General features: G+C 47.1%; 1 protein-coding gene across 4 annotated transcripts in view; it reads right to left on the bottom strand.

The window, feature by feature from the left end:
* The window catches only part of Tnr (tenascin R), a 389,754-nt gene that overhangs the window by 185,718 nt on the left and 191,691 nt on the right, over positions 1–12,345 (bottom strand). For all 4 annotated transcript variants that reach the window (XM_047521322.1, XM_047521321.1, XM_047521320.1 and 1 more), the window contains exon 2: positions 1,256–1,352. The gene's annotated coding sequence lies outside the window, so the exon portion shown is untranslated. The remainder of the gene's footprint in view (positions 1–1,255; positions 1,353–12,345) is intronic.

The following is a 12,345-nucleotide window of genomic DNA, read 5'->3' as shown; positions in this document are numbered from 1 at the left end:
AGTTCTTTGAGTGGGGAGTTTAATCCCCCATCCAAGCAGTTTGTCAAACGTGCCTTCATCTATATAAGCACTTTCTCTGAGCACAGTGCTGATAAGTGAAAATATCTCTATCTTAATGTATTTCAGTGATGCTTGTGACAGGTGCCACAGCTGCTGCCTAGCTGGTCCATCCCGTTCCAGCTCCGGCTGCAGAGAACTCGATCCCAACCAACTGATAGCCCAGAAGCACAAAATTAACCAATTCACCCTTAAACATGAATGGTTGACAGTCAGCTGAGTGTGATGTCCTCTCTTGTGACCTTGAATGTTCAAAGGTGTTACAAATGGCCTGGGGTACTTTGCAGTCAAGGGCCTCCAAGTGAGGCAGGCTGCTGCTGAGGACATTCTGAATGGATTCACATGCCGGGCTTCAGAAAAGATTTGACTGTCTGTAGAATACCAGGATGGACAGGGAGGGCGTGGGGGGACGCGATGAGTCTCAGGAAGGAAACGAGTTCTTCCCCAACAAATGTTAGCCATGGTATAAACAGAGGGAAGGCTTGCGGGTATGTTACTGTCATTTTGTACAACAAAAAAGGGCCACGCCTGTTTGAAAAGTTCCCAAGTCAATAAGTGTCTTGGAAAGTTTTTACGGGAGCAAAATATTCATTGTGCTGTCAAGTCTGAATCCTCAGCACCTTCTCCTGTGGACCATTTTTTAGAGTTTATTATTTCAAACTGAAAATTCTTTAGACATATATATGTGGTAGGAAAAAGGAATTAGGAAAGCTTTTAAATTAAAAGAAATAAAACGACAGGTTTTTTCCCCCAGTCATATAAATAGTTATGGATAGAGATAAAGAGATGGATATTTTTTCATAATACTTTATTAGGGGTTTTGGAACTCCAGAAATTTTAGCGTCAGGCTGGTGAATAATTTAGCACTGATTCATGCGGCCTTGGTGCAGGCGCGGGTGGGCTGGGAATCAAGTCTAGCCTCGCGGAGGGACAGAGCACAGTAGCGCACTTTTATTACCAAGTGCATCATGAAATGGATTTCAGAAATATTTTATGAGATGCCAAAAACCTTAGTACCCACTTTCTCCGCATTTTCAGAGACTGCATGGATTGGCTACCTCTGTTCAGGGAGACTATTCCCCAGGCTGTTGTTTCAGTGACAAAGGGCCTCAGATCCCAGGGAATATGCAGTTACCCGTGAAAGCCTGGAACTGGCCATCTGAGTGAGGAATGACACGAGGTTCAAAGCAAAAGGTACCTTTTGTGATGGAGTCTCAGTGTTGCCTCTCCGGCTTGCTCTTTATTCCTAACTGCAGAAGAGATCTGCCCTTCGTGCGGCGGGACAATCCAGACGCCTGAAACAGGAATAAAGCATACATTTATGACCGCGAAACAAGGAAGCTCGGTTTCCCTTTCCATTCCAAACACCTCATCTCCTCCTAAATAAGTTTGAAGGAGTCCGGGATTGATCTCTAAAGCAAAGAAAATGGCTGTTCATTATTTTATTCTCTGCAGAGTTTTTGATTATGTCATATTTTTTCCCATTCATTCTAATACTTTGCAATAAAATGACAACTGTTTAAGATACGAATGTATGGAATGATTATAAATAAATCCAGAATATGTTTTATGTAACCAATCTAAGCTCTTTGATGCTCTGATTCTGAAAAATGCTTGAACGTCCTCCAGGAAGCCTCCTGTCAAACCCCTCCCCACAAACCTGCACCTCTTTACAAAGGTCCTCAGCATCCTCAGCACACGGACCATTCCTACATGGTGAAGGCCACCATTATTGTCAACCTCCTAATTTGGGACATTTTCACTTGGGCTCTCAGGGTCTTTCTGGACTCTCCTCAAGGTCAGGGTCTTTGTCTTGCTCCCTGATTTAATTCTGTCCCACGTACAATTCAGCACAGAAACATTCCTTAAAGTTGCAACAAACAAATGAATGCAGAACAAAGAGTCATTCTCTCAGTGTGAACCCCACCACCAGAAGAAGGGACATCTCTCACAAGTGGGAACTTGTCAGTCTTCTCAATCAGGATTCCTGTGCAGAACTGGGACCAGGCCTCCCTGACACAACAGGGACCTGTCAGCACAGTCAGTAGCTCGATAATTATGCCTTCAAGGTCTTCTTTCTACAAACCCTGCCAAGCCTTCTCCACATGGGACACTGAGCCTCAGGGATCTCATTTAGAGGCACCTAAAGAGGATGCATTTGCAAAAATCGGTTGGCATCTGAGGGGCAAGCATTTGGCTAAGGTGTGGACTTGTTCATCTGAATCACTGCTGAATGAATTCGCTTTCCCTAGAGAGCCACGTGGAACCTCAGAATTGGAGGCAGTGGAAAGACCATCAGTTCTGGAGGGACGAAAGAGTCAGTCTCTGGGAACTTATCCAGCTTATCAGCCTGTGCTCCCTGGAGAGAAAAGGAGTGCAAAGCATTCTGGGGCTTGTCATTGGGAAGGCAGTGGTTGGTCACGGATGGGTTTGCTGGTACCTGAGACACAGAAATGTTGTGGGTCATACAAATGCCAGGGACTTTCCTCTTCCAATTCAAATCTTTCTGCTCAGAAAATTTTAGAAGTCCTTCAGACAGTTCAATTTGGATTGTAGATGCAAAAATTTTTTGCTTAGTTTGAAGGCAGATAGCTCTGATATTAGACAATCTCTACTGTTCCATAGAATTAAAACACCCTCTCCTGTTTTCTTCCACCTATTAACTTTTTTCTTATCCTACTTGTGAGGTGCTGACCTCATTCTCAGAAAGTTGACCCAATCTCTTTTGGACCAATTAAGTCAAACATTATCCAAAATGTTGGCAAAGTCCCCTTCAGTTGAGTTCATTACACGCTGAACACATACCTTCAACCTGCTATTTGTTATCTATGTCTCCAACAAGAGGGAGGTCATACATTCATTCATTTTACTGACATGTTTGTGGGTACATTTTAAATTTCTTACTTCAATATTCTTGAAATTAAGTGATACATGCATTTTGTAATAAGGGAATCAATCATAGGAAGATAGATACCCCAAAACCTAATCTTTTCTCCCCCTCTTGGTCCCTTAGGTAGCATTTGAATAGAACTGGTATGTATCCTTTCACCCCGTGGAAGACCAAAACTTAATATGTGCACAAAAGAGTCACCAGCACACTCTGGTGGGTCCCAATACCTGTGGGGGAGCACAGGAAGCCAAGCCAGCTGGAGGGTCTCTGTTGGGCAGTGAGAAGGAATCCAGGCCTTTGGGTGGCATATAGACCAGTCTTTGGGTGGGTGCCTCTTTGGGTAAATGAGTTCTTTGTGACCAAAGGCAATTCCTGGAATGGGACTCAGCTGTCAGCTGTGAGCTGACAACACTCTCAGCAGCCGTGGAATCAAGTGTCTCTTGGGGGGTGTCCTAGCACCCACAATAGACAGGCTCGCCTTCGCTTGTTTAAACCTAATGAGCCATAGATCACAGATACGTGGGGTGTTCTGTTTGTAGTTTTAACTGAAATGCTCTGCAACTTGATGACTTAATGCGTGAGCACCATGGCTCCAGCTTATTGAAGCATACAGACACATACTTTTACTCCAAGATCATGCATCCCGGGCTTTCCAGGGACGCTATCTTTCTTCTCTGTTGCGTGGCTTTAGCCGTTTCCTCTCCTTCCTGACCTCGTCACACTCCCCCAATCCACGTTGGCAGCATGGAGCATCCTCGCCGGCTTCCGTCACTCCCACCCACCTACAGACAGGTCGATCACGGGTATGGGAGCTCATTTAGTTTGCCAGTCACTTGGCAGTGCCCATGCCAGGCACTGGGGACTTACAGAAGAGGACACAGCCTCTGCCCTCACAGAGCTCCTGTCTCTCAGAACTGGCCCTGGTTACACACACACACAAACTGGTTTCCAGCTGAGGGCTGAGCAGTCGCCAGCTGAATCTGGGAAGCATGTGCCAACCCTCCGAAGTCATAATCACACTTGCCTTTTTAGAGCGAAGCTCATCACGAGCCCAACATAATGGCCCTTGTGATATAACATATTGCCTCACCGATACACCCGCTTAATTTGATTAACAAGTCGGACGGCCCTACTGTATCACACAAAGGCCTTATCTCAGAGCAGATTTTCACACTGGAGACAAGGCAAGGGACGATTAGGACAGAAATTGAAGAGAAGTCCTGTGGTATCGCGTCCAGAGTGAAACCCTTAGCTGAGAGAAATGCCCGCCGTAGGGCCCGTGCTGCCTCATGCTGTCGGCCTCCAGGCCTGGAGAGGCCCCTGAGAGCGAGGCCATGGCCCCATGAGAGACACCAGCAAGGACATGGGGGCCTGACTCAGTCGACTTCGGCAAATTGGTGTGTTCCTCCTGCACACCCTCAGAAACCCTCCCTCGCTAGCAGGTTCCCTCTCTAGCACCCAACATCTTCTAGGATCAACTTGTAACAGCTCGTCTTCAAAAAAAAAAAATTCTAGAAAATACATCCAGAAAATGTGCAATGCATATTTCTTCCTCATCAAATGCTGACCCCTCTTATACTGGGGCCGAGTTCAGCCACTCGCAGGGCTTGGCTGGGACTTGGTGGCATGAGCTCTCGACCCTGACTGCCCAGGCAGGACTGAGGATCTGGGCAGTCCACGGAGTACAGTCCAAGGAGCCCTGCTGACTTCAGTCACAGATTTTCTCCAAAGCCTTGTGGGTTTTCCCCTTTGACTTAGGTGAATCATGGGCAGAAAAAAAGGCCCCTGCCAGACCAGGTGAGACAGCAGACAAACACTGCTGGGATTTCAGACTTCACAGCAACAGCTCGTTTTGGTATTCACTTTAAACCTCGGTGCTTGGATGGCGTGAGTTTGTGTACTGAGGACAGCTGGAGATGTCCCAGTAATAGCTATTTGATTCCAAGGATGCTGACCAGCTCTAGACAAAATTACCCAATACCAGAAAATATGATCAATTCATTTTTTCTCAATTCTCACAGCAGTTGGTTGCTGAACAATGGACCAGACTAAAGAATCAAAAAGTTGTGCTCAGTCATCTTAATGAGAACCTGGGAAACCTGGACAGCCATTGGCTTTCTGACCCACATTCGCTCCTAAACTCACTAGGGCTCCTCCTGGGAGGGACCCTGAACGACTGTTATCTTAGACTCAAGTTTTCAGGCATACAAGTGTGAATGTTTCCCAGAAGAATCTCTCTGACCCCCTGGTATTGGCAGGACTTTGCAATTAGCAGGCTGTGAAAAGTTCATGAATTCTCAATTTGTTATCTATTGATGCATAACAAATTATCCCCAAATTCAGTGGCTTAAAATGACCATTTATTATTGCATAGTTTCTGTGGGTCAGGAATCGAGAAATGGCTTATCTGGGTGGTTCTGGCTCAGGTCCTTGATGAGGTTTCAGTGAAGATGTTGTGGGTTGCAGTCACCTGAAGGCCTGCTGGGATGAAGGATTGGCTTCCAAAGAGGGTTCACTTATGTGATGCTGGTGATTGAAAGAGACTTCCCTTTCTCCCACGTGGGCCTCTGCGAGGCTGCTTGAGCTTCCTTCCAAGGTGGTGCTGGCTCTCCCTGCATGAGCAATCTGGGAGACAGCCAGGCTAAAGCCTCCATGGCTTCGTGGCTAACTTCATCATGTCTGCAATGTTCTGTTGTTTGCACGGGTTCTCTGGTTTAATGTGGGAGGGTCCCCCGAGGTTGTGGATGCTGGCACGCAAGCAGATCAGCTACCACGGATGCTTTTTTGCTTTGTCAGTAATGGTAGAGACATGGAAGCCATTTCTGTGTCTGGTATCTGCTGGAACAACACGTGGAATGCACAGGGGAGGCTCCAGCCCTCTCTCTTACCAGCCTCGTGCCTTTAGAAAAGACATCTACTTAATCCAGCCAAGCGTCGTTTTCTTTTTTTTTTTTTTTTTTTTGGTGCTGGGGATCGAACCCAGGGCCTTGTGCTTACAAGGCAAGCACTCTACCAACTGAGCTATCTCCCCAGCCCCCAAGCGTCGTTTTCTAATCTGTGAAATGGGGATGCCGTTCCCTGGATTGCCGTGAAGACTTAGTGAGCACACATCAGAGGCTTAGCTCTGGAGAACTCTCTTCCCCCGGCCTCGTCCCCTCCGTGTCCTCATATAACACCCAGATGACACAGTTAGGTGACCCCTCCTCAGAGTGGTCCTTCTCACCTCACCCAGGGAGGGGCTCAGGCTTCCCTCGTTAGGTTTGTTTTTCTCTGAGAAAGCTTTTCCTGAGGCTTAATAAAGCCAGGCTGTGGGAAAGACATCACAGTTCTTTCATATCTCAATTAGCAGTTAATTAAGTAGAGGTACACTTGTCTGGAATATCTGACGGACAGGCTCAATAATTATCTTTTATTATTATTACTAATGGAAAATATGGTCAGGGGGGTTCACGTTTTCCTAGAATCTCACGTTTAATTGAACCACCCAGTGGAGAATCAAAATGAACAGACTGCCCTTTCCTCGTTGTTTGATTAAAAATGCTGAAATGTGCTCTGCCTTGTGCTCGGGATCTTTGCTGGCCTGGTTTCTGGGCCTGTGCTCTCTAACCGGGCTGCGAGGAAGCAGGGTGTGCCAACTTGGGGCTGCAGGGCTCCTCCAGGAAAGCACACTGTCACGTTTGGGTCCCTGCCAACCGCGTTTCATTAGCAGACCCCTCCCCTCCAGGAAGGTCTTGCTTGGAGGTCAGAAGAAGGCTCTCTTGACAGCGTTGTGGAGAAGAGGGAGATGCTTTCCAACATGGCTAGGGTGATGTCACTGGGTCTCCTGGAGGTGGCCTGGGAGGGACAGGAGATCCCTGACCTGAGGAGGGTGGCTCTGCACCCTCCCACGCACAAGTGGGCTCAGCAGGCCAGGGCCCTTAGGCTGGCCGCTGTCTGAGGGCTCCAGGATCTGGGTGGTGGGTGGGAACCAGGGCCTGGCCGCTGTCATTTTCTGAACTCTCACAGTGGCTTCTCCACTGATGTTCTGTAGCAGTGACTAGACAGGCCAGTCTGCACTGCCAGTCCTGGAGTCCATGTGGGGCAGCCCAGAACCATCTGCTCATTGCAGAGGGAGCTACAGTCACAGAGGGAATCGCTCTGGAAAAGAAGGGTCTGTCTCTGCTACATACACAGGCGCATGTGTGCGGAAACTGTCTAGTGCCTCCCAGATCCAGGGCCACCTCATCGTCATCCCTAGGTGAGTCCTCGCACTCTCCTCCCTGCGCCAGGGACCTGATCTGAATACACAGCAGGGCTGGAGAAGTCAGCAAGTTTCCCTCGCAAGCGGCCCATTTCCACTTCCCACAATTCATAGTGCAGACTAGAAGTTGTTCTTCAGGTCTAAGGAGACATGCAATCTGTGGGACAGTTTGGATCAGTGGGCTGGAAGGCTGTCCCTGCCCTGCCTGGGCTGGCAGATCTGTGAAGAGCAGGAACCCCTTCCCACGGCTGGGCTTTGTGACATTTCTGGCTTGTATTTCCGGTGCATGGGGCTGGTTCTTTGCCGAGTTCCCTGATCAGTATTCCCTGTGCCTGAACATCCCTCTGAGTGAAACCACAATCCAATAATCCTAAATGGAGCAGATTCCGTGTGTGAAAAATGAATTAGCAATGAGCGCCACATCTTAACTATTCTCGTGTTAGCAGCGGCTCTCTGGATGACAGGTTGCTTGTTCTTTTTTTTTTTTTTTAATTTCCTTTGTCTTTTCCCCCTTAATCCATGTTTCTTAAGTTTTCTACAATGTTTACATTTTTGCATTAGTAATGACAAAATAAATGTTATTTTGAAAACCTAGAAATCATGGTTGCAACCTACTTTACCTAGTTTCATAGCAACAACTTTTAGGCCAGGGTCTACAAAGAGTCCATGAGTTCAGCTGGACAAAAAGTCCTGTCTTTATTTTCACCCAACTTCCAAAGAAATTTTAGCTGTTTCTCTAATTTTGAATGTAGGCAACAAGTCACAGTAGTATGAACAGTAGCTATAATTTTGTCACCAATAGAAATCACAGATTTTATATCTCATTACAGTTGTTGCAGATATGTTGAAATATTGTTTAAGCTTATTACTACTTTGAAATTACAGTAGTTATTAGGCCTGCCAGCAGATCTTGTTATTTACTGTGTTAATAAAGAAGCACATATATTACTATACCACAAATTTGGTTTTTGAGTATTTTGATAACTGTATTTCAATAAAATATAGTTTTCTCTGTAAACCTGTGTATTTTATTTTTATGTTTATGCTATTATTCTGAGAAAGGATTCATAGCTTCACTAGCTTGGAAAAGGGGTCCGTGATGTGAAAAATACTGACTCTTTTTGTGGGGAGAAGAAAGGGACCCGGCATTCGTTGATACTGCTGTGGTCAAGGGCCTGGGCTTTCTGTGAAGTGCTCTGCTGAATCCTCACTCAAAAACTTCAAGGAAGGTACCCTTATTATCCTCCGAAGTGGTTTGAATGTGCCCCCAAAAGTTCATGTGTTGAAAATTCCAAGATTCTATTTCTTGGAATTCCTATGCTAATGGCATTTGGAGGAGGGACCTTCAGGAGGTCATTAGGATTAGATGAGGTCATGAGGGCGGGGCCGCTTCATCAGAAAAGGAAGAAAGACCCTGTTTGCTCTGTCTCGCTATGATACCCTCCACCATGTTATATGACTCATCAGATGCATATCAGAGGCTGGCATGACACCCTTGGACCTCCCAGCCTCCAGAATAAACTTTATTCTTTACAAATTATCTGGTCTTAGGTATCTTGTTACAGAAATAGAAAATGGACTGAGACAGACCAGACCCCGTTTCACAGTTGAGAAACTGAGCCACAAAGAGATGAAATAACTTGCTCAAGGTCATCCAGCTTCTAAGTGGCAGTGCTGAGATAAGAGCTCAGGCAGGCAGGAACCAGATGGCCTCCTTTGTCCTTCCTTCTGTTCCACAGAGGAGTCAATATTTCATGTCCCACTGTATGTGCTGGGTGGGGCAGTCATCCACTGGGGCCTGGGAATGAGATGGGTGAATTTGACCTCCCAGCTTAAGGGCAAATACTTCAAGGGCAAGGTCTGGGCTATTTTTCTTTGTTCGTCTTTCCAAAGCCACCGCAGTAATGCAATTCAAGAATTATGTTCTAAGCGCTAAGAAGATTAGCAAATACTGTGGAATTTTGGTCACTGAAGTGACCGCTGCCTCAGTTCATGTTCCAGATTCACCCTGGGAGTCCTACGTCACGACAGCGTGTCCTTGGCCAACCTGGCGGCCCCTGTTTGGAGGTCTCCCTCCCTTGCTGGGGATCCTTCGGAGCCTCTACTCTGCCTCCTCCCTGCCCCACCTTCCCTTCTCACCTCTGTGCCCACAGCCTCTCTGCCTCTGAAGGAAGCAGGAAGTTCTGGTGGCCAAAGCCTGACAGAGACAAATGCTTTATAACCGGGAAGCCCCTGGTCCTTAAGTGATCACCAAACCTGGGCCGCCACACTGGAAGGGCACCCCTTGGAGAGCATTAGCTGGGGTCTAATTGCATGTGCCAGCCATCAATCACCAGGGTAATTTCCTATCTGAAGACATTTCTCCTCAGAGAAAGAAGCCAAACACGAAGCCGGAAAGGGAAAGAGAAAGCTTCGGATGGAGGTGAACCCAGGTCCCCGCTTCACCTTATGTAAAGTCTGGCCTTTCCCAGAATGGGACATGGGGGAGTCTGTCTTCTCTCCTTTCCGTAGCCCTTGGGGCACAAGGCTTATCTAGTCCTGGACTGGCAAAGATGTGACCTTAGCCGAGTAAACTTTTTCTGAGGGCAGCTATCAGCCCCTCCTTGAAGATTCAGTTCCTCTCAAAGGGCCTGACCGAAGGGCGCAGCTTGATGACCGGCCCAGGAATCCTTGTCTTCTCAGAACAAGTTCAATTTTAATTTGCTTGATATCATCATCTCCCTTGGATCTGCAATTAAGGGGGGATCAATTGCTAGCGTGATAAAAGATAAACTTCCCAAGCATTTGATGAAGCACTCTCCACAGGGTTGGCTTGGGCTGTGGGCCAAAACCCCTGTTGCTTCCCATCAGTGAGCACGAGGATGGGAACACAGGACTCTGGGCAGAAGGCACAGACACGCACCTGGCCTCGCTCCTTTGTGAGGGGCCTGGTCATGTGTGAAGACAAGGACCTGCTTCTGGGGGCTGTGAGCTGAAAAGAGAGCAGGTCCCTCCTCCAAATGCCATTAGCATAGGAATTCCAAGAAATAGAATCTTGGAATTTTCAATGCATGAACTTTTGGGGGCACATTCAAACCACATTGGGGGATGATAATGGTAGCTTCCTTGAAGTTTTTTTAGTGAGGATTCAGCAGAGCACTTCACAGAAAGTCCAGGCCCTTGACCACAGCAGTATCAACAAATGCCGGGTCCCTTTCTTCTCCCCTCAAAAAGAGTCAGCATTTTTCACATCATAGTCAAAAAGGAAGTGAATTCGACCAAGGGTCAAGTACAAATCTAGTGGGGACATGATTGTCATTTTAAATGGAATGGTTCTTTTGTGGGTGATACTCCCCAGGGTCAAAATCTGGAGAAGTAGAATATCTCAGTGATCTGGGTTAGGACAAAATATGGGAGGAAAAGCCAGCGGTCAAGAGCTTGATGCAAACAGAAACAGAGAGTTCGAGAAGTTGGGTATAAGGCCAAACAATGTAAAAGTGGTCCATTGGGCCATGACCAGTCTGAGGTGTACAAAGTTTCTCTGCTCAGATGCTGGCCTTATGGGAATTGGGAAGAAGAAGTACAGTGTTGTACTACTTACAGTTTAACTAACAAGGCCACCATCCCTTGGGCTACAAGCTTTGAGTTGAGTCTCAATCTTTGCAGGACCTGTGTCCAGGTCAAAAAGTACTCTGGGGTAAAATAAAGTTAAAGATATTTCTCCTACAGTCTGTTTTAAAATAACGAGGTAGAGGAGTTTCATCCCGTGTAGAGGAGAGCTGACTGTGTTAGCAAGAAGAAAGCCTGGAAAATGAAATCTTATTTCCTTTCGTCAACATCTGGGTCTTTAAAGATTCTATCTAAATCCTCAAATTCTTGGAGTCCTGGTAGGATCCAAGGTTGTCATCTAGCCCATGTTTTGTGGGTGAGTTGGTTGACCAACGGGTATTATAGGTTGTCCTCCATCTCTGGCCTCCACCTACCCTCCTACCTCATATGTTGGCATGACCAAATTACCCCTTACACACACACACTTCCAAATACCCCAAGGTAGGAAGCTCCACTCCCTCAGCTTCTCCTTTGACCCACAGAGATTCTGACCTCCCAGGTGTTGGATTCACGCTCAAGGACCTGAGGCAGAAGCTTGGGAGCCTCCTGGAAACTGGGGTTTCAATCTTGTCAGAGATGGCCAGTTCCCAAGTGGTGGTTTTCAGGACAAGGCCCCCATTGTGTGGGAGGAAATAGTGCTTTCCATATTCTCACCTTCTTACATTGATTTTTGAACCGATGTTGTGAGATCCTCAAAGGCACTAATAGTGACCTTTCCGTCCTAGTGTTCTTGGTCAGTGAGAGCCTGATGGATGTGACAGACCCTCGTGAAAGACCAGGGGCACGCTCTGAAACGAAATGCCTCCAAGTTGCAGGCATCTGCCTGTACCTCTTCCCAGGAGAGGAAAAAGTTAATAAAACAAAGCAAAACATCACTTGTGTACTGATAACTGAGTGTGTGAGATGGAAACTCGCTGAGGATGAAGACATGAGGGAGAGAAGGCTCCTGTCCTTGGCAGAAGCTCACAGACCCTGGGGAAGGCACAGTCCCTGGTGGAGAGGTTTTCAGGCTTTGGCATCAAGGGTTTAATGGAGGTGTCAGCTCCCTGGAAAGCCAAGCAAGGAGTCTGAGGAGGCTCCTAGGGAGAGGAAACAGGAAGATGAGGTGCCAGGGATTGGAACGGGAAAGATCAGCTGGGGCAGAGAGAACCAGAGCGCTGAGACCTGTCGGCTCCCCGGCAGGCCCTCTTGGCTTTGCATCACTGGAGTTCTGAAGGGACCTCGCAAGTCCTTCTGGAAATGTGTCAGAACCAAGAAGACCTATCCTGATAATGGCAGTAAGTGGCTTATGCAGCCTGATTGGAGGATCTTTCCCAAACCTCCAAGTCCCCGTTTCCAGAACTCACGTTTCTGCCATTGGATTCTTATCTCCACCATACTGTTTGCTCTTCCTAGAGATGTTTGTGTCTTAAACACTCATAATTCACTAACGGTATAGCATGGGCGAGTCGCCTCAGTTATTGGTCTGGGACACCAAGGAGAAGGACTTAAGGACTGCGGTGAGCATCAGAAGGCAGAGGGAATGCAATGAGTTCTTCAAAAAGAGAGGTAAAGAGGACAAATGAAATCT

The sequence above is a fragment of the Sciurus carolinensis genome, chromosome 12 (genome assembly GCF_902686445.1).
Source record: "Sciurus carolinensis chromosome 12, mSciCar1.2, whole genome shotgun sequence".
In the NCBI taxonomy this organism is placed as follows: Eukaryota; Metazoa; Chordata; class Mammalia; order Rodentia; family Sciuridae; genus Sciurus; species Sciurus carolinensis.
This window is presented reverse-complemented; position numbering and strand designations above follow the sequence as displayed.